General features: G+C 48.3%; 1 protein-coding gene and 1 pseudogene across 5 annotated transcripts in view; one reads left to right on the forward strand and one right to left on the reverse strand.

The window, feature by feature from the left end:
- The window catches only part of LOC135907442 (lysosomal alpha-mannosidase-like), a 566,544-nt gene that overhangs the window by 187,588 nt on the left and 357,672 nt on the right, over positions 1-21,284 (reverse strand). The window lies entirely within an intron of this gene.
- On the forward strand, positions 10,642-10,711 carry LOC139055076 (U4 spliceosomal RNA; annotated as a pseudogene).

The raw sequence follows: 21,284 nt of genomic DNA on the forward strand, positions 1-21,284 counted from the left end.
CTTTCGAAGGACTACAACAAAAAGAAGCGAAAAAAATCAAATGTGCATAGAAATATAATCCGTGGAAGGACCGGCGCATACCTGTGCTACTCTCGGAATTATAGATTCAAGAGCGTGCGGCTGCAGTAGGTTCGTAAGTTAGGCCAGTGCCAGGCGGAAAAAAAAAAATTCGGTCGTAAATTGGGGCACCCACCTGATGGTCCTTTTCCGGATCCGTCTCTTTATTTTTTTTAACGGTAGCAAACGGAGGCGAAATCAAATACTATATAGCGCTCATGAAAGCCCTGAAATATCAGAAAATCCAAACTTTGGTTTTCATGTAACCAAATCGGCACAAATATGTCCAATTCTGGCAGTGTGCAGCGGCGTAAGGCCGTGAACATAACCTCAGACTTGAGCGGATAAAAGAACCCTGTGTTTCATTTGAATTTTAAATTCTGGAACTCTGGCCCCTCCGGGATTCCATCGCTCCCCGTGCGCCTTCGTGAAAAAAGGAAATCAATAATATCTGTTGTGGCCGACTGCACGTGCGGACGCAAGCACACTCATAACGCGCACGCACATACAGACGCGTACTGGCGCACGCGCACGCATGCAAGGAGAGAGAAAAAAAAAAAAACTCGCAAGCCTGCTTTATAAAGGGCTCCGTTACCTGTGCAACGAAATATCATGACCTGCCATATGATCAGCAGCGTTCGCTGCAACATGGTAATAGGATACAGTGAAATCCGGCTGGACACAATGCGGTTCAACTCAACTTTCTGATAAACGGAAGAACGAAGCTTTGTTTGCGCAGACCTTGATGATATCATTCGGAATTGGAAGCAGTTCGCGTAAGGGTTCAATGGAACAAAGGTAGAACAAAAAAAATGTTATCGGCTGTCATGAGAGACAGCTGTGTTCGCGGTAGCGTGATCAGTATGACACGAGGAATTGCGTCGACACTAAATAATTAAAAAATGCGGCCATTCGATATTTAATGGTGACACGCACTCGTAGGTGATTCATATAGGCACGTTCTATAGCCACTGAGTTTGGCGCGCCAGATTATTGTACATGGACTAACTGGTGCGCGTTACCTCTATTCGGCTGGTGCAACTAAACTGTTAGTCTCCGTAAAGTCTTATCTGTATTTTCTCAGTACCGGTCATGCTCGTGAGGCTCCTTTTAAGTATACCCGCACGACCAAGTCTTGGATAGTACAAGAAATGATCAAACTGGAAGCAAGACTCAGCTAAAGTAAATTAAATTTTGAGGCGAGCCGATGTTTTGGTAGATGGAAGCTTCTTTTTTTTTCATAACGTACTAACCCCATAACAATAGCACGCAATGGTGGTAACGTCTCGACACCACGTCGATAAGAAAGCTGCAAGGATGACAAAGTCCACTTGACAAAGGACTGTCTTCCAACTGAAACACCGGTGCTTACCCGCCGCGGTTGCTTAGTGGCTGCGGCGTTGCGCTGCTAAGCACGAGGTCGCGGGATCAAATCCCGGCCCCGGCAGCCGCATTTCGACGGCGCAAAAACGCGCGTGTACTGCGCATAGGGTACACGTTAAAGAACCCCAGGTGGTCAACATTGATCCGGAGTTCTTGAACTTTAATTAAGGGGTTTTACGTGCCAAAACCACTTTCTGATTATGAGGCACGCCGTAGTGGAGGACTCCGGAAATTTCGACCACCCGGGGTTCTTTAACGTGCACCTAAATCTAAGTACACGGGTGTTTTCGCATTTCGCCCCCATCGAAATGTGGCCGCCGTGGCCGGGATTCGATCCCGCGACCTCGTGCTCAGCAGCCTAACACCATAGCCACTGAGCAACCGTGGCGGGTGTTCTTGAACTTGCATCAACCCCACTTTGTTTTTTTTTTTGCCTTATTGCTGACTTTGTATCAATACAAGGCAACGTTCAATTTGATGATATCGCCAGGCTCTACCTGCTTTACCGATGTCATGGAAGTTGTACACACCCATGTCTTGAGTCCTCGCAGGCGCAGACGTGACGATTGCATAAAGCTTCTCAACTGTTTCGCTCTGTTTTGGTAGCAGAACAGGCGTCTTGAGAAAGTGATTTACACGTAAAATAATCAAGAAAGAAAATTTATTAATTGCGATAAATCTGAACCGTGTTAGGAATGGCCGTACGGGGTGGCAACGTGCCAGCTTTCAGCCCGCTGCAGGTGTTCCAAGCCCACCAGACGAGGCGCCCTTCCGAGAACTGCGGATGACCGGCAGCCCTCCACGAAGCCCTCTGACGTCGACACCGAGAGCTGTGCGGCACTGAGAGCTGTGCGGCACTGAAACCTGTGTGTGTGTGCAACACGAACATTTCCGTCCGCGGGGGATCCATCCACGGGGCCCTCGAACGGTGACGTCGAACTATGACGTCAAGCGGAGAGGATATAAGCAGCGTTTGCCGGCAGCTAGAGCGTGCTCGTGTCGTGCTCGTCGTCGGGAGCTGAGTGCTCGTCGTCATGCTCGAAATGTAGTAGTGAGCTGTGTGCTCGTAAACTGTTTGCTGTATGTTAGTTGTGCGGGCTCCATATGGGAGTCGCGCTAGACTGCCAATGTATCTTGTCTTAAAATTTAAAATCCTGTAAATAAATTCCTGTTCACCGAGTTCCTCTCTACGACCTTCGACTCCCTCAAATGGTGGCAGCAGCGAGGAAGTCCGACGAGTCCTACATCTGGTTGACAGCGGTAGGATCGTCCGACAAATCTGACAACCGCAAGTTAGACGTGGCGGGTGCGTGAAAGAGACAGCAGTGTGTATGCAAGGCGTGGCAAATAAGCTCAAGAACACGATACGGAAAAAAAAAGGTCATATGACGAAACACTGGTACGCATTCCAATAAACAAAACATGGATGGCGATCTGTTGAAGTAGCTTATCTACATACAACCGATTGGAGTATAGTACTCCCTTCGCCGGAATCGGCCGTGATTCGAACAATGCCGAAGCAGGCTCACCGGCATAGTTTTGTTTTGACGAGTCAGTAAAAACAAAGTTAAAAAAAATGAAAAAACTCCTATACCCCCTTCTTCCCCCTACCCCCCCCCCCCATTCCTAAGGCTTCTCCCAACCCCCCATATCCGTTTTTCTATCTTTGCCCATAACCGTTGCATTCTGACACTTTTACGGGGTGACTTTCGAAAATACACCTAATCTTTAGTAGAAGAACGGGACAAAAGCCCAGAGAACTGAAGAGTTAACACAACAAAGCGAAGAGAGGAAAAAAAAGAAATAAAAGAAAGGAAAGGCAGGGAGGTTAACTAGACGCACGTTCGGTTTGCTACCCTGCTCTGGGGGAAGGGTATGTGGAATAAAAAAAGAGAACTGGGCGAAAAATTAACCGAGACCCTTGGGGTAGCAAACTTCGAGTGCAAGAGAGCCATAGATGGTACCTACAATCGAAGTTGCGTTAGGCTAGTGTTATAACGCGTTGGAATTAATACACTTGACTACCCGCAATTTTGACGGCGTCCGGTAGCTGGAGTGTATCAGCGCAATGCTCGACGCCCTGCACCAGCCACGAAATACAATCACTCCTTAAAGGGCCGTTTATAGTCCGACGTAACGGGCGCGCGCGCGCGCGCTCGCGCCCGCTACGTTAGGTTGGCGAAAACAACTCCGTCTATAGACCAGAACACGCTAGTCTCGCACCCAGACAAACCGAACGCATACTCTCGCACCCGGGTTGCCCGGTCGACCGGCGCCTGGGCTGCCAAAGTGTGTTCGCCGGCGACCAGTAGGCATGGCAAGCGCCAGCTCTAGGGCTCCAAAGTGCGGAAATGTGTCCGTTCACACGGATCCAAAGTAGAAGAAGTCATCTGGGCATCATTGCGTCGTGTTTGGATGCCAAAACAACCAGCGGAAAAGGAGCAGGTTGCTTAGCGCTGTTTGCAAAGAGCACAACACACGTAGGGAATCGTGCCGGTGCGGTGTTTTCAGCCTGCGCCGATTTCCATCCGCAACGAAGAATGCCAAGCTGCGCCGCCGGTGGATAGCTGCAGTGAATAGGAAGAACTACCAACCCAGTGAAAATGCACGAGTGAGTATTCGATCTGTGTATATTTTGGTGCCACGTTCAACTTTGCGCAATACAAACGTAATACGTGTAACACGCAGATTTGCTCCGAGAACTTTCTGGGCAACAAGCCTACAGAGCAGAATCCCGCGCCGGTGCTTCGCCTTGGCTATAACAAAAAGGCAAGCCTTTTCGTGTATTCATTCAGGCAGAGCTCCCGACGGTTAAGCGGAACAATTGAGTTTGCTGTGAGCGATAATTGCAGCTGGTGCACGGAATGACCATTAAGCGTGAACGACACGTTGTAGGCCTTGCTGGTGAGCGTTATTGCTAATGAAAGTAAACCGAAGTCTGCTCGTCACGTAGCATGCGTCCACAAAAACGTAAACGACGACTACTCGTCGCCGAAGGTGTTCTTGCAGCGCACCTGCCTTTACGAGCTGGTGTTGCAGGTGTCATTCGTAACGAATTCATTTGAGCCTCCTGAGCTCTAAAATGCGTGCGGGCTGTTATGAGGGGCAAAGCGCAAAATATTTCCGTTCATATGGCGAGGAAAATAAGGTGCTTAATTATTCTTGTATTTTGTAACAAAATTTTCATCGTTCTCACTTGTTTTTTTTTTACTGTTTTCTTTTCTAAGGGAGCGCCAACAATCCGATGGCCTCGCACAAGCGAAACAGGTCTGGTACCAGGTAGCTGCAGTTGGTGGGGCTAATTTCTTGGAATGTAGGTGCGGTTGTTCTCTTGTACCAAAGGGGTCCTGATGATGCAGCTTTAAGTAGGGATGGTAATTTTACGTGCCCTGTCATGGTTTGTGCAACTGTACAACACCTGCATCTGTCATGCTCGCCCTGTTATACGGGCTTTGACTGCACATGTAGTTGAACATTATAACTACTGTAGTACCTCATTTTCCAATGAGTGCAGGTTTAGCATCATATGCTGCTTGTTCGAGTGCTGTAGGCTTTTGTTCTGAATGTTGTACTCTTAAGTGGTTGCACGATACAATTGGCCTGGTGTATTTTCTGTTTCATTTTGAGAGGACTTTATATCTTCACAAAAGTGATGGCATGGGAAAGAACTACAGCCCTTCTTACTATAACATCTATTTTGTTTTCAGTGTGCAGGTGGTGAAGGGCAGGCGTCTGCTAACCAGGCAGTCAAACGACCTCGCCAGTTGGTTGCCAAGCGCGGCCAACCCAGTAGAGACCATTAAAAACAAGACCAAACTGAAAGTGCAGATGACAGTGTTCTGCGTGCTTTAATAATATATGGCACCAACACAGTGCTGTAAATTCCTTCACAGGTTACGTGCCAAAAAGCTCACAGGTGTTCTAGCATATAGCGCGCGGTTTGTACAAACGTAATAGCCTACCTACCCGATGTATTCGCTTCTGCAGTCTGCACAGCACTCAGTGTGTCCATTGTGGACTTGCACGAGGTCTTGAAGTTTGATTGAATCCAGACAGCGAAAATGACAGGTTAGAAAAAACGCGAAACACGCCATCCGCCCAGCTAAAAAGCCCAAGTTTTGCTTTCGCGCCGGGTCGCATCTCCCGGCGTGGCAGCCCAGGCCTGCTACTTCGCGGCGCTTGGGATAGATGGCGCGACCGGCGCTCATCAATATGGCGGCGCCCTTTGAATTCACGGTGTTCTGGTGTATAGCCCGACGCACTGCAGCGCCGAAGTAACCGACGGCTGCCAGCGCGCCCCGACGTGCCCGGCGCAGATTTGGCTCCTGCTCCATTCGCACGCCGGCGCCGCCGACTGCGTCGACCCACAATGCATTGCGCGCGAAGAAAAAGGCGCCAGCACAACTCCGCAGACTGCTTTTGCGGACGCCGCGCGACTTGGCTAAAGGCCAAGATATAGTCCGGCGTTCTCGGCGCGCCAGGCCGCGGCAGGCGAAGTCGGATACGCTGCGCTAGCGACGCCAGGGGTGCAAGAAATTTGCTTCCTCTAGAGTTCGGCGTGCGCGCGTAGCTACGCGTAGCTCGAGGCTGGCGCCATCTGTGCGTCCGGGAGCGCAACTTCACCGCCGCGGCGAACAGCTGTTTACATGGCGCATGCGCGTCTTGCATATTGGCGGCGAGGAGTTACGGAGTCGCCCTCTATCGGAAGCGCCTGGCTGGCGTAGTATGAGGGATCACGTGGCGCGCTCCTCATAGCTTTTGCTGTCAGCGCTCACTGAAAACACCACGCGCGAGCTTTCCCGGACATTTCTGTAAGCACTTTCGAAACGATAGAAGTTTCTTACTGTCTAAATAATAATCTTGGGCAAACTGAAAACACACAATCGTTTACAGACGCTATCTCTTTACCGAATACGTACAGTGAACGCCACTGCGCACGGTCGCCGCGATGGAGTCTGCCGAACTGGCTTCTTGCGTGAAAGGTAGGTGAACACTGAGAGCAAACTATGTGAAATATGTTCTTATAGTGTTTGTATAACTAAATGGAGCGTAATAGAATGAAGCCTCAATGCAGCGATCGCGCAGATTCGCAGCGACCGACTGCGCGTCTGCATGCTTGTCCGCGCACTGTTTCGCTTTCTACTCGTTTTCGCACCGTGCCATGAGCTTTAGGCCGCAGAATATGAGCATTTGACAGTATACAAGCAACCATTGTTGCGTGGGCGCTATCAGAGCTGTTCAAAAATAATTTCATTGTAGAGACTTCGACGCCTACGGGGACTGTGATGTGCCGTCGCGACGATTCAATCCTTTTTTTCTTAAAAATTCTTTGACCATTCGATACTATTTCTCGAGTTGCGTCGCACTGTATGTTTATCGGCGTGCTCAGCGTGCGATTTCCCGCTGCTCCTTTTTTGTAATCCAGTGCATTAATTCATAACACAAACATGACCATATGCCATGCTTTCTTCAAATGTGCTTCTTACCGCTGCCTTTCCACTCCACTGAACTAGCCAGTATCTATAGTATCGACAAGTTGATAGACCAAACCGTCATGACATTGGTCAGGCAGCTGACTCGGGCGTGCGCCTCAGTGCGCGTTTTCAGAACATCGCAGACCGGGCGCCGTAGCAGAAATCTTCCCCGCGTCTGTGCTTGCATACCCGAGTTGTAGCCGATGACTGTTTGCCGGTTTTATGTTTCGCGAGCCAAGCTTCACACAGCTTCTTGTCCTGCGGCTACGTGTGAATAAGGCTGACACCGGCCTCCGTTACGTGCGTCCGGCCCTGCGGCACCGAGCAGTAGCCTACCATGTCGGGCGCCTTCAAAGGCAGCCACTACCTGTTGTAGTGCTTTCAAGCGTTGTAAAGGAGACACTCGAAGCGGGAAAATTTCGCCACTAAATGAAAACCGCAGCGTACGAGGGAATTTAAACTCGTTTTCAGCTCGCTTCGGCGCGCCCGAAGCAGCCGACGCGGCCGCTATGTCCACGTGATCCCTCCTAGCACGTCACGCCGACGGTGGCGCCAGCTTTTCCAGTGGTGGAGCTCGAGGCCAATACCCTCGCCGTTCGAGTAGCGCGCGCGCTTCTCGTTCCGCGCGGTGTTTGTGCGCTACAATGAAAACTTTTGCGGGATGGCGTTAACTTGTCCTGACAGCCAGAAAAAAAAACATAAGGTTTTACGTGCGAAAACTACTTTCTTTCTGACCTGGGGTTCTTTAGCGTGTACCTAAATCTAAGCACACGGGTATTTTTCGCATTTCGCCCCCATCGAAATGCGGCCGCCGTGCCTGACAGCCAGAACATCGCACTCATATTGCTAGTACTTCGGCTACGTCAAAAACGGAAGCGGACCATGTATGTACATGCGAAAGCTATTCGACAAGCGCCCTCAACTCGGCGACTACCACCAGCTAGTACAGGAGCTGCGAAATGCAGCTTACCTGTGGCGAGACCACACTGCTTTCGTATAGCTTCCCACGCGTTGTTCTTGCGCTCTGTGTCGCGGTAGTCCATGCGTTTCACATCGTATACACATGGAAGGTTGCAAATCGCTTCAAGCAGGCGTCCTCACTCGCGCTGTCATCCCACACGGATGTTGAAAAAACCACAGCCGCACTGTCAGTACACGCACCGCAGGCCGCCATTCTGCCTTCTGCTCGCTGCCGCTGCAGCGCGCAGTGCATTCTGGTCTAGCGGCAGCCGCGTGAAATAGAACACGCTCTATGTCCGCGCCGGCGGCGTTGTGCTCGCCAAGCGCGCCTGGGCACGCCGGCTACGCCGTGACGCCGGACTGTAGAGTGCGCGCTTTTCACCGACGTCGCTTAACCGCGACGCGCGTGGCCGCGCGCGCGCGTTACGCCGGACTATATCTTGCCCTTTAAACGGCCCTTTAGAGTGATAACCGCGCTGTTGCGTAAATCGGCTCCGCGTTTAGGATACAAATGTAAGCATTACTTCATGCGTTGCCCAAGAAGCAACCTCGAGATTAAAGGCTTGGCCAATGACGCATGTAGATCTTGCCGCTCAAAATTATACCTTTTTGTCGCTGTTCTCTGTACGGAGGAGCAATCGAATGCGGTTGCGATGGCCATCGACAATGTATACATGTACCATATAGAAAGAAGACTAAAATGTAGGCGATTTGCTGCGGATTCATGATTCAAAGGAGCATCGCGATGCTGTGGGGGCAATAGCAAGATTAAGAGCAAGCCATTTGTTTTTACGTTCTTTCTATGACTCCCGCTGCGTCGCGCTGTTCCGTTAAATCATGAATAGCTATCGAGCTCAAAGAAAGCTAGACCAGACTAGCATCCATGTGTGGTATTGACTTCGAGGACCCACCATTTGAGAGGCATGCGCTGCCATCATCCCTGTGAGGTAAGTATACTGTTTACTGCCCCAGTAAAGTCCAACATGGTGGTTCACTGTTATGCGCTGTGTTGCGCGTCTGTTACCAGAGCCGGTGTTTCATAAATACTCAAACGACAAGAGAGAGAGAGAGAGAGAGAGAGAGAGAGAGAGAGAGAGTGTGTGTGTGTGTGTGTGTGTGTGTGTGTGTGTGTGTGTGTGTGTGTGTGTGTGTGTGTGTGTGTGTGTGTGTGTGTGTGTGTGTGTGTGTGTGTGTGTGTGTGTGTGTGTGAGAGAGAGAGAGAGCGCGAATGTAAGGTCAACCAGACGCACGTCCGGTTTGCTACTCTACACAGGAGAATGTGGGTTAGGGAATGAAAAGAAAGAATGGCGTGGTAAGCGTGGCCCCTTCTATAAGCCGGTAAATAACCCTACACTACCGTTTGAATAAGCTCCGCCAAGAGATTAGTACCCAGCGCGCAATAGGCTACGCGCAATGTGTTACGCAATATTATATACGAAGTTTAGACTTAGAACGAAGACAGACCATTAAATTGAAGCATGTACTTGTACAGGTTTCATTCCTGGCACATATTCTTTACCCTAACATCGGCATATACAATCCCACTGGCCTATAAGAATGCATTCACGTAAATAAGCTGGCATTACTTCACTGATTTTTGTTCTATTTTACTCCAAACATCAGTTAAGCTGTTGAAGCTGTGTTTGCTGCACCCATCGGTTTCGTTACGCCGCCGCCTTCGTCACCACCCTGACCATACGTCAAAGAAAACAAAAACTTTTCCCAATGCAGCCATAGGGGTACTCGTACTCGTGCCCCTGAAGCAATATGCAGCTGGGACTCCGAGGTGCTGACCACTTAGATAAAGCGCAACGTTCGTGTATGTCAATTCATGCGGGGTTTTGTGCGAAACACTAAGAGTGGTGGCGTCGTGCGTATGTTACGGTGGCCACTGCAGGCAATAGCGTAGCGGACGAAGACGACGCCACGCATCGCAATAAAGAAGCCGTTTCTGAGAAGGTGTTGTTAAAGGAATCGACATCAACATCAAAAAAGTGGCAGTGTCCACTGTGGGAGCCAGGGTGGTGATGAGATGCAGCAGTAAATGAGCTCTGGTCCGGAGAAATTGGGAAAGTCCGCCAAATTTTTTTTTTCTCTGGCGAAATAGCTTTCTAAGAACACAGAGGTATTCGAACCACGTTCATCAAAAATCATCTGCTAAGCAATTGCTTGTCGTTTTGGATACTATAGAAAAAAATGCGCGTGGTCGCACCTGCGCGGCCGCAATGGAAATCGTGTTTTTGGGAGGATTCATTCGGATGTCGAAAGTGTTTAGCGCAGGAGTTAAACGGCCGTCGAAAAAAAAAAAAGATAACTGGATTTTCTTGGTTTCTCTTTAGCTCTGTTTTAAATTCTAGGGACAGGTCAACGTACTAAATAAATAAATAAATAAAGCAAAGAAATATTACCAAACAATTTTCTTCTGATAACGTGGGCAGATGCAACGTTTTAGACAGATTTAGACAGATGGGTCCGCGAGATGCTCGACGTTGGAGTACTCCAACCGGCCTCCCGCGCAAGCGTATAATCCGTTGTTTGCACAATCATCACGACACCTAACCTAACCAACGTTATGTGTCCCGCATTCTGGGTTTTAGTTAGCGCTACTGTATATGGCTCCCAAAAGGGCCTTATCTATGCTACGTATGGTAGCATATTCTGTATCCGCCGCGGTTGCTTAGTGACCATGGTATTAGGCTGTTAAGCACGAGGTCGCAGGATCGAATCCCTGGCACGACGGCCGCATTCCGATGGGGCGAAATGCGGCTATTTTGCGCAGAGGCGGTGTCGTACCCTATGAAGTGCTAAATGAGGGGCGACTGTTGCTAGTTGAAAAGGGGGCGAAATGCGAAAACACCAGTGTACTTAGATTTAGGTGCACGTTAAAGAACCCCAGGTAGTCAAAATTATTCCGGAGTCCCTCACTACAACACGTCTCATTATCATATCGTGCTTTTGGCACGTAAAACCCAATAGCCATAGCATATTCAATAAGTCTAGCTTTAGTTAACTCATTTAGCGCCCCGTAATGTAACAATTACGAATGTTACGATATTTACAAACTGTCGAAGGCGTTTAAGGCTGAATTCGACACCCTATACACTTTTGTGCACCTTATAGTGACGAGAAAACAAAAGGGAAGATAGCATGGCAAATAGCTCAGCTGTAGATCTCAAAATTGATGATACAATGTTTGTATCACGAGCGCCCAGGTAGTGATACCAGTGCCGTATTTTGTTAGCTTCTATGTGATGAGGGGCAGCCGCGGCGCAAATTGGACGCGCGAACATTGCCATCAAAAAAAAAAAAACACGAAAAAGAAAAACGATCTTTTTTTTATATATATCAGAAAATCGCCCTTCTACAATATCGAAAACACAACTCTTACCACGCCAAGACGCTTGGTAAGCCAGAAGAAGTGCGATAACAAAAGACGGGTGGCGACGCCTCCTTGAAGTTCCCGCACCAGTTAACTGTGACGGCATGGATTTGGACAGCGTCTTCTAGGGCCCAGTTAATTAATTAGCGGTAAAGATAGACTACATTGTGTTCTAATGGAGCCAGAAATGGAACATGGCGAGTTTCGGGAACATTTCCTGCGCCAAAGCGGGCTAAATATGAAAAAAAATCTTTGAAATCCGTGACCTCTCAGTGACGTATGGGCGTTTCTTATTCGGAGCCAAATTAAAGAACTGAAATCTTGACTTTCATTTTCTCTTCTAACAGTCAACCAATTATTTCGAAATCAACGACAACAGAGTTTCCAAAAATCACTTTATTCGTCTAAAGTGAATTAGTGTTTTGCTTCAGAGTCCCTTTAACGCTGTCAAATCGAGGTATATATACAGCCACAGCCACGAGGAACAATGAAGAAGTAGAAGGAAAAAAAATGAGGCCCGAATGAATGTAAAACATTTCGCCTTTTTCGTGCGGGGGGCACATGACGCCCGTTTCCGGAGGCGTCATCTGAGCGCGAAGAGCGCTGACTTCGCCTCCACTTCCTGCCTCCTTGCGCGTCGCATCGCGTCTTCCTCCCGGCGAACCGTATTGCCCCTATATGATGCTCTGTCCACCGAGCAAGCGCAGGGCCCGCGAGATTTATGCGATTCATATACCGCCGACCCCTCTTTTCTGTGTGGGTCAGCGTCATGACAGCGCGGCAGATCGCTCCGTGTTTATTGCTGCAGCAGCTGCGGGCCCGTTCATGCCGCTGTGTACATACTATAAGGCCGGACCGCCGCCGCGTCCCCATATCAGTGTCAGCTTCTCCTTTTCCGCTTGACGGCCGTGTTGTCCCCCGCGTCCAACCCTACTCCTCCTCGTCGGAATGGATGCAGAAATCCGCGGCAGCGCAAGTCGACTGCCACCGTGTACGAAGAGAATGAAGGCACTCGGTGTCTCGTTCTGCTGCTTCATTTCGAGAACGAAGGCTAGGCGGCAGTTTCAATCCCTGAGCCCTGTGCCCGACGAACAGTGACAGCGGCTTTATAAATTCTGTTACTCACGCTGCTCCCCCCTCCCCCCTCCCCCCCCAACTCCTCGTTATTGTGTGCGTGTCTTTGATTTCTGTATTTCCCCTTCATAATTTGCACCTTTGCAACTTTGCACCCCCGCCACCCTCAACTTGGAACTTATAGTTCAGTGTGTTCGACATTTAGCGCTAGTGTCAGTGCACATCGTGCGCCGTTTACTTCAGGGTACGCACCTGCGGCCAAGCCAGGGTTTTCTCCGTGGTGTTTGAGCCGTTCACAAGTATATATAATGATTCCAGGACTACAGAAGAAGACAGACCTACCGGCCCCTGCTCTAAAACAGCTGACCTTACTTCTTTTGCATGAAAGGTACAGCAACCACGTGCACATCTATACCGATGGATCGACTACGTCGTGCAGTTCTGGTGGTGCGGTGGCTATTCCAATGCGAGGAATGACACTGCGGTTCAAGACATCGCATGCCACGACCTCAACGGCGGCAGAACTAACGGCCCTGCGTCGAGCACTGGAATTCACTGATTCTGAAAGACATAGAAAATGGGCTGTGTTCTGTGATTGAAAACCGGCATTACAGTGCACGCAGTCAGTTCTCTGACACGGATGTCATGACCAATTGACATACGAAATCGTGAAAATTTACCATCACGTCCAACAAAAAGGGCACGAGGTCGTTTTTCAATGAGTACCTGGCCATTGTAGAATCAGTGGCAATGATTCCGCCGATAACGGTGCTCGCACAGCACATCAAGAAAAGCACAGCGTTCCCATTCCGCTTTCGAGGACAGACGCCGCAGGGCAGCTTCGACACCTGGCACGCAGTCGAGTGGAACTCGCCAAACTTACGACTTACACGACTGCATCGACTAAACCCATCCCTGCAACTCCAACCTCCACTCGGACTTCCTCGACGTGAAGCTACGCTTCTCTATCGCCTTTGGTTAGGAGTTGCCTTCACAAAGGTATACTCTACATTAATTGGAGTGACTGACACTGCAGCATGCGAGGTATGCGGCACCGAAGAAAACATCGACCACCTGCTGTGCCACTGGCCACGATATGCCCCAGAGACACAAGAACTTGCCAAAGCTTTTCAAAAACTGGACAATCGGCCGCTTTCTGTGCAGGTGCTGCTGGAACACCGCCGCCATGGCTCGTCGGCCCATAAAGCGGTGAAGGCGCTTTTGTGCTTATTAAGGACGACGGGCTTGTGGCTATTATGCATTATTATGCCTATTATGCATCTGTGACTATTAAGGCAACTTCTGTAATACCACACGCGTCAGCGAACTCACCGCAATTTCCTTCTTTCCTTCCCTCCTCTCTCTCCCTGTGATGTTTGTTCTTCCCTTTCCCATTGCCCCGGTGCAGGGTAGCCAACCGGACGTTATTCTGGTTAACCTGCCTGGCTTCTGCTTTTCTCTTTCCTCCTCCCCCTATAGTTCAGTGTGCTTTAGCAGCCTTCTTTTCACAGCAATAGCTTTCGTGTGTGTCTCTCCATGTGTGTGTGTTTTTTATTCCTTTTTCTTTAGCGTTTTCCTCTCTGTCATCTTTCTAACCCCTATCCCCCATTCCCAGTGTAGGGTAGCAAACCGGAGACTCATATCTGGTTAACCTCCCTGCCTTTCCACTTCATTCTCTCTCTCTCTTCTCAATAGATGGAGAGTTTAGTCAGTCTTCTACTGGCACCAGTAAATGTGCTACTAATCAGCCATCTAATGAGGGTTTTTTGTAACAGTAAATAGTTTATAGGGAAGTTGTTGCAGCTGGTAAAGGATCTATTTCATTTTATTGTCTTTGCGAAACCGGGTTCAAGCTGTTTGGGATTTATTTATTTAACATACGCTCAGGGCCAAGGACATGAGAGAGGGAAGTAGGTTATATATATATATATATATATATATATATATATATATATATATATATATATATATATATATATATATATATATAACAAATTATATTTCTTTAGCACGCTTCGTATGTTGCAGTGTGTGGCGATGCACAGACGCAACAACTCTGTCAGATGCCGGTTCACATATGCATTGATTACCATTGACCCTAGTTACTGTTTTCAATGACGAAACAACGTCCGTCAGATATCGTGTTAAACTTCAAAAGGTACCACAAGTTCAGCGCGAGAAAGGAGCGACTTCACAAACACCTTCAGCACTATACAGCGGTGATATTCATATGATTCTCTTTCGCACAAATTTACCACTTTCTCTTGACCTGTCGTACGGAGCCTGATGCTGATGCAAGTGACAACTATAGCTTCTCTCACTGCGATGCCCCTTTGCTGGGACTGGCTTTCAGACACACTTATTCGAGAGTTTCGTTATTTTTGCCGATAGATCAATTTGCGACTTGCGGTTGCCTGGAGCCCATCGAGTGCATGTGACGGTTCTATTCTCGACACGATGCCCAGCGGCCTGTTTTTACAGTTTTACAGGTCGGCTTTAAACGGCCGAAGATCTGTGGACCGTGGCCACATGCACTGCCGGTGCAAAAATCGATTCGCGCTTTTATTGCAGTTGCTGTTCCATCTCTCTCCCTTTCCCTTGTTCTATGGCATTGCCCACTTGAGTATGGAGCAGCGAACCAGAGGTTCGTCCGGTTGACCCTCAGATTTCCTCTTTATTCCCTCCCTATTTCTTTCGCTCTCTTGCCACCGAATTTTGACTGACGATGATGACGATGATGTTTTTGCTACCGTGTTATATGGAAAAATATAACACCTTCTCCTCATGACTGAATAAAAAGATCATCGAATTCACATGTGCACGGAGCTCGCCAAACATGAAGCGAACTGCTCCATGTTGCAAAGTAGCTATAGCCGCATTTTCATAAATATGGGCCCAAGGGGATGTGATCAACGTTTAGCACACACCCTGCACTGACCTATATTCATACTGAGAAACCGTGTTACATTATGAAGACGACCAGTGTTGCGTTGCATGTGATATAAGCAACCTAGGTTATAAGAATGCGGGAGAAAAATGACAACCGTTTGCAAATACTCACGTAAAAAATAATAAGGACGACAAAATTATAAATGAAAAAGGCTGCGCAGCACGCAAAAACAATTTACAGCTGCGCTTTAGAAATACACGGAAGGCTCCAAGAATCTAAAAAAAAAAAACGCGGAAAAGCCGCCAGTGAGAGCTACCTTAAAGTAAAATCCCTCGAATTCCGTTATTCGACAGTATATAGCGAAAAGATAATGTGGAGCGAAGCTGCTATATTTCACATCTGCGCGCCGGCCAGTCCTGCAACCAGGGCTCTCTTTCGAGGCCGAATGAGAACTGTGGCAGCGGGAGGAGGCAAGGGTGTGCCAGGGCTGGCTTCATGTCGTAAAGGGAGACTGAGTGCCGCCTATAAACCTCTCGTAAAGAAACGATTCCCGAGCCAGTCATAAAACAAGCACGTGCCCGTTTCCCTTTGTTCCCAAACGGCGCTCGACATCCCATGGTCTCCCAGTTGGGGCCCCCCTCCGCACGCTAGCTACTCGCTTTATCTATTCCCTTAACACGAACGTTGCGAACCAGTGAATAAGGCATGAGTGACGTGTGGCCGTCCGGGGTCTCGGGTTCGCTTTTCCACTACGGAAGCCGCATTTTGATGGGCGCGAAGAGGCGTTTGGAAAAAGAAAAGAAAGAAAACGCGCCCATCGAGCTCAGTACACGTGGACTAGCTTCGAAAGGGGTCACCTAGATTAATGTAAACTCACGACAGGGCTCGGTGTCTCACTTGTTCTTATTTTTCTGCCAAACTTCTGTAGCTTTTTCTTCTTTTTTTTCTTTCATTTGGTAATCGATATAATGGTTTTTACTTTTTGTCGTGGCTGGTTGGTTCGTTAATTGTCGCAGTTCAGAATCGAGGGCGTGCCTAAGGCGTAATACTTTCCCGCGCACTTGTGTATAAAATTTTTCGAAGAACGATATCGAGAGAAAGAGGGGGAGCTCTTCGCTGCCTAGGCATGTGGTCAAGTACAGCTGCGCTCGTACATCACAAAGAAGGCACTGCCCGCAGAGCGTTGCATTTTCTTTTTAAGAGTTACCTTCTTTTCGTCGATGCCACGCACCGCAATACAAGTACTTTGGCCAAGGCTGTGTACATGAAAACTGGCGACATGGCTTGCGACCACTCTAACGTGCTATATAGGTAAACTAATCTTACTTAAACTTACCCTATACGCCCAAAATAAGCCCAAGATCATGCCCCTATGTCGTTATTTTTCTCTGTCTCTCTTTTATTTCTGACATCGACAAGTCACAGTTTTAAATCCTGCAGCTGAAGCGTGAAAGACCTGCAGCGTCTACCAGGAGGTGTTCAGCGAAGCTTTCGCAGGTTCTCGTTTCCATCTTGTCCCTGAATGATCTATCGTCGCTCACCGAGAACTTAAAGCGCCCCTCGCCATTCGGGCACTACGATCAGACGAGCCCGGTGTGTAGATCTCGCGATCACGACGGTGTCTGCACAGTATTACATCTATGTAGACCGTGAAGCCTATATACTGGAATTTCAAGCATTACTCGGTGGGCCACACAGCAAGGCGGAGACAGGAAAACGGAGGCGGGGATGGGCGGGGACGAGGGTTGTGAAAGAGAAAGAAAAAAAAAATGAGAAGGACACTCGTTTTCGATGTGAGAGAAAGGAGGAGATGAATATCGCTAGTGGGCGCTGCTCGAGGCAAAGAGTGAGAGCCTGTGTTGGGAAAGGGTAGCTCACCTCCTTGCATCATTGTTTGAGACATTTCACTTGCCTCTGTGCTGGTTGCTACTACACCTTCCTAATTTTTTTTTCGTTTTCACTTTCTTTTTAGGCGCAGTACGCTCCTTCGACTGCGCTTTATAACTTGCATTTCATAATCAAAAGTTTCGTATTGACCTGAAGAAGGGCCCTTCAAGGAAAAAGTAAGCATTTAGGCCGCTCGACAATGCGCAAATCAAACCTCTCGATTCCGATACCAATATCTCTTTTTCTGAGAGTTTGTGTGAAGTTTCGTTAGTTTTAGTTAACGCACCCCGGAAAAGGCCGGACGCGTGGCCGGGGGGGGGGGGGGGGGTTCGCTGCTAGTACCTGTCATATTGCCACGTTGCAGTGACGATGAAGTACAAAGAAGCAAAACTGTAAATCATGAAGCTAAGTCTTTATTGGGCGAACCTGTGCCCAGAAAAATAGGCCACACTCAAAGCATATCGATTGTGGCGAGCGCAGTCGGTCATCGTCGAAAATCTGATCAGCGGGTCAAGCGCCTCGGCTGTTATACATGACTAGACGAAGGTTCCAGATGGTCCCTGCGTAATCGCTAGTCCCGCGTGTTTTCCGCAAAGTGCTACACATTTGTGTCGTGCATACAATCAGATTACTCAAGGTTTCTTTCGGTGACGACAGACAATGGGTAGTACCATCGATAGCATTCGAGTAACTTTCGATTCATGCAGGCGAGTCCTGCGCCGAGCGATAACGTTTGACATTTATTAGCCGGTGAAAAGCGGCCACCGAAGAACGATAAACGAGGACAAGTGTCAGTATAAAGCGGTGGTTGTCCGGTGATGGGGATCGTACCACGCACCTCCCACAGCCGAGCCCGGCACCCATATCCACTGCTACAAACCCTATATTCCTACTAGTTGTGGAGCAGATCTTGCTGACCGAGGTCGCCGAAGAGAATGTGCGCCCACTTCTGACATCACTCTGAACATAACAGCGTGTCCTGCTTGGATGAGTAAGCGTACCAATTAAACGTCGAATACTGATTGATTGATTGATTGATTGATTAATTGATTGATTGATTGATTGATTGATTGATTGATTGATTGATTGATTGATTGATTGATTGATTGATTGATTGAATAACCGAATGATCGATCGACTGTGTTCAGCGTCCAAAAGCAACTTCTTGGATATGAGATTCCGTATAGTGAACGCCGTCCGATGAATTTCACCAACTGGGTATTTTTACAAGCACCTAAATGTAAGCGCACAATCGTTTTACTTGCTATGACGCGTTATGCATAGTGCTTAAAATGATTCGTGAAGCCTGCTGTTGAAGCCTCTTGTTTGCCATTTGTGCCTTCCAGATGTGCAATCGCATAAAATTCCCCTGCGATAGCAAGTTGAATTCAGCATTTGTATTGGTCCGCGTCATCTTGTCTGAAACCTCTTGTGTGCCATACGTATAACCACGCAAAAAGAAGGAAAAAAAAAGGGGGGGATGTAAATTAAGACGTAAATGCGCGCACCAAGATCTCGGATGCAACAACCGCCATTCACCGGCCAGAACTGCCAAATGATCTACAGCGTAATTTGCACTATTCTCACTGTGGCCACCACTCGTCTCCCTTTTCCTTTCATTTTTTTGTTCTTCCTCATTTTGTTTTATTGTGCTAGCAATTATCTAGGCGCACTTTTGCCGTCGCCATAATCTTCTGTACGATGTCGAAAGGCAATAACACCGTCGCAGCGCGTCGTACGATGTATGTGCGAGTGAATGCATGCGAAGGAAGCCGACGATCGGGGCTCAATATGGCGCGTGCGAAGGAAGAAAGCTGAGAGCAAACGGGCCGTCTTCCGTCGCGTGAAAGGCCGTGGGAGGACGGAAGGGAGGGAGTGGGGGGGGGGGGGGGCAGCGTTGTGCTCCGACAGCAACAGCGCATTTCACGACTGGCCGCAAGGGGAACTGATGATCGCGGTTAAATGTTGCGCGCTATATATGAAGGAAAGCGGGGAAACAGCGCGGGAGGGATGGGGCGGCTTCGACTCTGCCAAGAACTGCGTGTTTTGCAAAGCCGCACGCACCGTATCTTGAAAGGGATCTGCAGACAGCTCATACCTTGCGCTCATACATTCAGCGCTCTTGCGTTGAAGCGATAGACCGCACGAAGGTCACTTCGCTCGTTGCTGCTGCCGCGCTTGCTCCCACCTGCGTTTCGACAGCGAATGTCCGCTGTCATTGAGCGTGACGTGTTCATGTTTGCTATGCACTCTGACACCATGCTTGTTAATTTAGTTAGCAGGCGAATGTTTTCGAGTTGATGCGGTCGATAAAAGTGCTATCCTTACTTCGCATGGCTGTCTGCTAATTCGCTATCGCAATTGATGCTTCGCCTTTCTGGCGAATCTGCGAATTTTCTGTTACGTAGCGTACACTCGAGATCCTGCTTGTTGACGATGTAACCATCGTGCTGTTTGCACCGACGACGTAATCAACGTTGAGGAAATCGGTTGCACGGAGTATGCGACGAGTGCGATTGCGATTTGCGTCGCAGTGCGATAAAAATCACATTCCGCTACGATGAAAATCACATCGTGTGAAAAGTTCTTTAGGCGTGTAGTGTCTTCGCTTTCCCATAGCGCCTATAGCGCAAGTTTGAGAAACTGCACTTGAAGCAGCGATTGATGAGCAAAAGCACGTACGCCAGTGAAACCGTGCGCAAGAGAAATCTGAACTTACACCCCTGTCAAGCGGGCAAGTTAAGTGCACTTACATGGAGTGCACTTCGGGACCTTGATCGACACTTTAGGCTACGCGGTGCTAAACGGGAAAACAGAGTGCACTCGCACTAAAAGAAATGGCGACAGACTAAAATTATGTTTTTTGAAGACGTAGATTAAAATAAAAAAACTCCTAAAAAGCGATTGTTTTAGTTGTATTATAAATAAAAAAAAACAATCGTAATCTATATTTACTCAACAAAAAACGAAAGTATCTTTATCATAAGAGTGTTGCAAGTCAAGGCCGGCCAAGGCGAATGCCTAGCCAATCCAGAACAAGATGGTGGCACGCGACGAGGCGGCACTTGATCCTGCTAGAACAGAATATCAGCGAGTTATGCTCTCATTATTTTGTTAAAAGCTCTTCAACAGCTAGAAATAACTTGTGTGTCCTTTTTCTAAGCAATACATTTTGTACTGTTGAAACCGCTGGCGGCGAGGCTACGCACTCGACCAGCAAAGTGCGTTCCGTGAACGCACTCCGACCGGAGTGCACTCTTCTGCGAGTACACTCAGCTTGCGCCGTTTAGATTTGGGAAAGTGCACTTAAAACCGAGTGCACTCTCCGTAAGCGCACTTAACTTGCTCGCTTGACTAGAGTATTACTTATATGAAGTTGTTTCGGTCGCCGTTTCATCCAGAATTTTTTTTTTTTTTGCGTACTGCTCCCATCTAAACGCAGCTGCCCCACAGCACATTGAAGCCTTGTCTGTCACATGTGCCCCAGCTGCGCTGCCGTGTTAGCGATTTGCCATAATGGGAAGCTCCAAGCAGTCTGTGACCACATATGGACTCCGCCGACGTGCCGAATTATCTAAGCACAAGGATACTTTTGCATTAAGCCACTCGAGAAAATGTGGCTGCTGCGTTGTGTCCTAGAATCGATTCTGCAACCGTCTTCTCAACTGGAGAAAGGCATAATAACCAGTGAAAAACCGCGATCCGCCTAGCCCCTCAATTGTACGCCGCCCGATTTTCAGCAACGGATACACACCGGCGACGTACAAAACTTTCGCATTCTTCCGATTGACTTGTCCCGCCTCTGCCCATTCCGTTTTTGTCCTCTGTGACTTCAAACCTACGCACATATCGAAGATGTGTATTTTTTTTTTTCGTTTTCGTAGTTGATGGTTGAAATTTTTTTTTTTCTGCATCTACTATCACGACGAAAAATAATAACAAACGGAAGCTACGGGTGGAAAACAGAAAAGGACATCGAGCCAATAAGTGCTCTTCTCCCTGCTGACTTGTTCCACATCTCTTTCTCCAAGTTCGCCAGAGTTTGGATTCAAAGTGCGCATTTAAAAAAAAAAAAGAAAGAATGAAAGGCCTACATGGGAGGCGCGTTGTCGAAAAACTCCCTCGAGCAGAGGCTCGTTTTTACAGCACGGGAGCTCAAGTCTAAAACTCGAATGCGTGC

The sequence above is a fragment of the Dermacentor albipictus genome, chromosome 1 (genome assembly GCF_038994185.2).
Source record: "Dermacentor albipictus isolate Rhodes 1998 colony chromosome 1, USDA_Dalb.pri_finalv2, whole genome shotgun sequence".
In the NCBI taxonomy this organism is placed as follows: domain Eukaryota; kingdom Metazoa; phylum Arthropoda; class Arachnida; order Ixodida; family Ixodidae; genus Dermacentor; species Dermacentor albipictus.